Source organism: Myotis lucifugus, unplaced genomic scaffold, assembly GCF_000147115.1.
Source record: "Myotis lucifugus unplaced genomic scaffold, Myoluc2.0 scaffold_23, whole genome shotgun sequence".
NCBI lineage: Eukaryota > Metazoa > Chordata > Mammalia > Chiroptera > Vespertilionidae > Myotis > Myotis lucifugus.
In genome coordinates, this window is record NW_005871071.1 from 451,912 (window position 1) to 456,810 (window position 4,899).

At 41.0% G+C, this 4,899-nt stretch overlaps 2 protein-coding genes across 2 annotated transcripts in view; one reads left to right on the forward strand and one right to left on the reverse strand.

Annotated features, from left to right (window-relative positions):
• Positions 1-4,899, forward strand: part of ADAM10 (ADAM metallopeptidase domain 10) — a 117,879-nt gene that overhangs the window by 97,046 nt on the left and 15,934 nt on the right. The window lies entirely within an intron of this gene.
• LOC102439203 (protein preY, mitochondrial-like) overlaps positions 1-4,899 on the reverse strand; it is a 14,974-nt gene that overhangs the window by 1,504 nt on the left and 8,571 nt on the right. The window lies entirely within an intron of this gene.

A 4,899-nucleotide genomic window follows, 5' to 3' on the forward strand; every position in this document is an offset into this window, starting at 1 on the left:
CATTTTATTGATTTTTTATAGAGAGGAAGGGAGAGGGATAGAGAGTTAGAAACATTGATGAGAGGAGAAACATCGATCAGCTGCCTCCTGCACACCCTCCACTGGGGATGTGCCTGCAGCCAAGGTACATGCCCTTGACCAGAATCAAACCTGGGACCTTTCAGTCTGCAGGCTGATGCCCTATCCACTGAGCCAAACCGGTTAGGGCTCTATTTCTTTTTTAAAAAAATTCTTTATTGTTGAAAGTATTACATATGTCCCTTTTCCCCCCATTGTCCTCTCCCAGCCTGCCCCCACTCTCCAGTCCCGGCCTTTACTCCACACCCCCCCCCCCACCCTTGTCTGTATCGTTGGTGATGCTTATATGCATACAAGTTCTTTGGTTGATCTCTTACCCTCCTACCTTCCCCTCCTGCCAACCCTCCCCTGCCATCCCTCTGAAATTGGACCGTCTGTTCGATGCTTCTATGTCTCTGGATCTATTTTTGTTCATCAGTTTATGTTCATTATAATCTACAAATGGGTGAGATCGTGTGATACTTACCTTTGTCTGGCTGGCTTATTTCACTTAGCATAATGCTCTCCAGGTCCATCCATGCTGTTGTAAATGGTAAGAGTTTTTTCTTTTTTACAGTTGTGTAGTATTCCATTGTGTAGATGTATCACCATTTTTTAATCCACTCATCTGCTGATGGGCACTTAGGCTGTTAGCAAATCTTAGCTATTGTAAATTGCACTCCAATGAACATAGGGGTGCATATGTTCTTTCTCATTGGTTGAGGTTTCTGATTTCTTGGGATATATTCCTAGAAGTGGGATTACTGGGTCAAATGGAAGTTTCAATTTTAATTTTTTTAGGAGACTCCATACTGTTTTCCACAGAGGCTGCACCAGTCTGCATTCCCACCAGCAGTGCAAGAGTGTTCCTTTTTCTCCGCATTCTCGCCAGCACATGTTGTTTGTTGATCTGTTGATAATAACCATTCTTACAGGTGTGAAGTGGTACCTCATGGTTGTTTTGATTTGCATCTCTCAGATGATTAGTGATTTTGAGCATTTTTTCATATGCCTCTTGGCCTTCTATATGTCTGTTTTCGAGAAGTGTTTATTTAGGTCCTATGCCCATTTTTTAATTTGTTTACTATATTTCTTGAGTGCCTACTGTGTATCTATCTAGCCAGTAGATAATGCTAAAATCCTTTGGATTTATCGAGGAGTTATCAAGTTCTTGAAAAGTTTGAGAGCATTCACCAGTAAATCTATTGAGACCCTGTATTATTATCTCCTTTTCTTTAAATGGGGGTTTGAGGGCATTGATAATTCTTTTTCAGTTTCTTCCAGAGTTATTGATGTGTTCAGATTTTTCTACATGTTTTGAGTTATGTTTGACGTTGTACAAACCATCTTTGATCTTGATTTTTTTTTCAGATGCATTGTAGTTTCCTCTCCCTTTTAAAATAACTGCCTGTTATTTGTGGCTTTTTGAATTTTTAATTTGTTCAGATTTATAGGAGTTGGACTTTTAAAATTTTTGTTTTGATAGTAACCAACTGTATTCAATTTTTCAATTGATTTCTGCTCTCATATTTTACTATACTTATATGAAATTAAGTATTAAGTATCTGGTATTCTTTATGAAAGATTTAGAACAGTGTTTCCCAGTTGCTTCATAGAATACTAGATCAATGGGTTTAGTGGTCAGATTAATCTGGAAACCAGATTATTATATCCCCTCTTATAGATTTGTGAGGATATTGTTAGAAATAATGCAATAAAAAACTTTTTAACCTTGTTTTTAAACTTACCTGATCCCAGAAATCTTTATTCATGTAAGGCTTATTAAACCATAAATATCCTAAGAAGTCACTTGGGGGAACATTTAGAGCAGTAGATCTCATTCCTGGTTGTACATGAGAATCACCTTAGGGCTTTGACCCATTAATTCAGAATCTCTTGGGATGGGGCATTAAGTATTTCTGATGAGGAGCCAGGATTGAAAACCATTCATCTAAACAGGGTTTGGCAAACTATGGCTCTTGAGCCAAATCGAGCCCACTGCCTGTTTTTGTATGGCTCACAAACTAAAAATGGTTTTACTTTTTAAAATAGTTATAAAAAAATCAAAAGATATTATCAAAATAACATGCTTTTGAAAAATATTTGAAATTCAGATTTTAGTGTCCATAAATAATTTATTGGAACATAGCCACACCATTTGGTTACATATGGTCTATGGCTGCTTTTGCACTTTGAGTAGTTGCAACAGAGACTGTAATGGCCCCACAAAGCCTAAAATATTTATTTATCTGGCCTTTTATAGGAAACTAGAGGCCCAGTGTACGAAATTTTTGCACTCGGGAGAGAGTCCCTCAGCCTGGCCTGCGCCCTCTTGTAGTTCAGGAGCCCTCGGGGGATATATGACTGATGGCTAAGCTGTCAGTTGGACATCGTTAGTGCTGCTGTGGAGGTGGGAGAGGCTCCCGCCACCACCACTGCTCTTGCCAGCCGTGAGCCCGGCTTTTGGCTGAGCAGCGCTTCCCCTGTAGGATAGGGCCGAAACCGGCTCTCCGACGTCCCCCGAGGGGTCCCAGATTGTGAGAGGGTGCAGGCCAGGTCTAGGGACCCCACCAGTGCATGATTGGGGCTGGGGAGAGATGTGGGAGGTTGGCCAGCCGGGGAGGGACCGCGGGAGGGCTTCAGGGCATATCTGGCCCATCTCACTCAGTCAGTTCCAATCAGCCGGACCCCAGCAGCAAGCTAACCTACCAGTCAGAGCGTCTGCCCCCCGTGGTCAGTGCACGTCATAGTGACTGGTCGACCGGTCAACTGTCTGTCCCTCTTGTTGTCAGTGCATGTCATAGCGAGTGGTTGAGCAGCCTTAGCATATCATTAGCATATTACCTTGATTAGTAAAACGGCCTACTGGTCAACCAGACAGCATATTAGGCCTTTATTATATAGGATGTTTGCCATCCCCTGAGCTAGAGCAGTGGATCCAAAGTTTAGTCCCCTGACCAGCAGCATCATCATCACCTGGGAACTTAATAGAAATGCAAATTATCAAACTCTACCCTGGATCCACTGAGCCAGTAGGTGATGGTGCTTGCTAAAGTTTGGGAACCATTTTTTTTTCAATCAGTGTTATGTAATGACTACTTTTGAAAAGACTTGTAACAGAAAATTTCTACTTTGTCATTCTAATATGTTGTAAATGGAGTATTGCTATGGTACTCTAAAGTCCTTCATTGCCACATAGCTCATGAAACATGAACAACAGAGATGCAGTATTGTCACAGGGCTTAGCATATGGTAAGGATTCATTATACATTTGCTAGATGAGTGAAGCAGATTTCTTAAATGTCATTATTTATATGGAAAAGAATAAAAATTGTGCACATTCACTTTGAGGCTATAATGTTTTTAGGTTTCAGTGGTATTTTATCATGCCAGCCCAGGCAGAGCTTAAGAAACTGAAAGATTAGTACTCAGTTGCTTTCCTCTTGGCAGATTGGTGTTGAGAGGTGGCACATGGGGTGTTGAAGAATAGATAGAACATTTAGTCCAAGTCCAGACTATGTTATCTTCTGAAGGATAGAACGGAAGCTCTCTGCCCTGCAGGATGGCATAATCAGTATCACCACAAGGAATTGTGGGTCCCACATGGTTTTGTGACCCATAGGAAGTCTCTAGTGTGTTTGCTGAGCGTGAGAGTTAAACATTGGAACATTCACTGAAAGGATTAGATAGTTGACTTTTTTCTGGGGATCTTTAGAAACAACAAAGATTATTTTATGTTTGAAGAGACTTGAGTACATGTCTTTTTTTTAACATTTTTATTTTTAAAAAATATATATTTCTTTAATGATTTCAGAGAGGAAGGGAGAGGGAGAGATAGAAACATCAATGATGAGCCCTAACCATTTTGGCTCAGTGGATAGAGCGTCAGCCTGCGGACTCAAGGGTCCCAGGTTCGATTCCGGTCAAGGGCATGTACCTTGGTTGCGGGCACATCCCCAGTAGGGAGTGTGCAGGAGGCAGCTGATCAATGTTTCTCTCTAATTGATGTTTCTAGCTCTCTATCCTTCTCCCTTCCTCTCTGTAAAAAAATCAATAATAAAAAAAACCAACATCAATGATGAGAGAGAATCATTGATTGACTGCCTCCTGCACGCCCCTTAGTGGGGATCAAGCCCGCAACCAGGACATGTGTCCTTGGTCGGAATCGAACCTGGGACCTACCAGTCCACAGGCCGACGCTCTATCCACTGAGCCAAACCAGCTAGGGCTTGAGTACATGTCTTGTCCCTTTTCCCTCACAGTTTATTTGGGTAACACTTGTTTTATCATTTTGTTATCTTATAGGTCCTTTTTATTTATTTAGATTATTAAATAAAAAACTATTATAATTGATACATAACAAATTAGATTGGTAAATAAACTTTTGAATGCCTTCTCTTTGTTTCTTAAGTTTCACTTAACACTCCTGTATCTATGAAAGATAAGAGCTTGGTGTATAATTTATACTCATTAAATGTTTGTTGGATAAATGGTAGCTCTTTTCTTTCAGACTCTGACAAGTGGACAAATTGTGATCTTTTCTTTTGAGATAGAACACATATTTTACATTTATTAACCAGATTGGTATTCCTTCCCCTATTTTTATAGTACTATATGTAAAAGAGAAGACTATGATTTAGCATTTAAGACACTCTGATAATTCTTTTTTAATTTTATTTATTACTAGCGGCCCGGTGCACGAATTTGTGCACAGGTGGGGTCCCTTGGTCTGGCCAGTGATTGGGGCCGATTAGCCCATCTCGCCCAGTATGGGGAGAGGGACTGCGGGAGGTTGGCTGGCTGGCCCAATCAGGGCCGATCGGGCGGCCGGCCGGGGGGAGG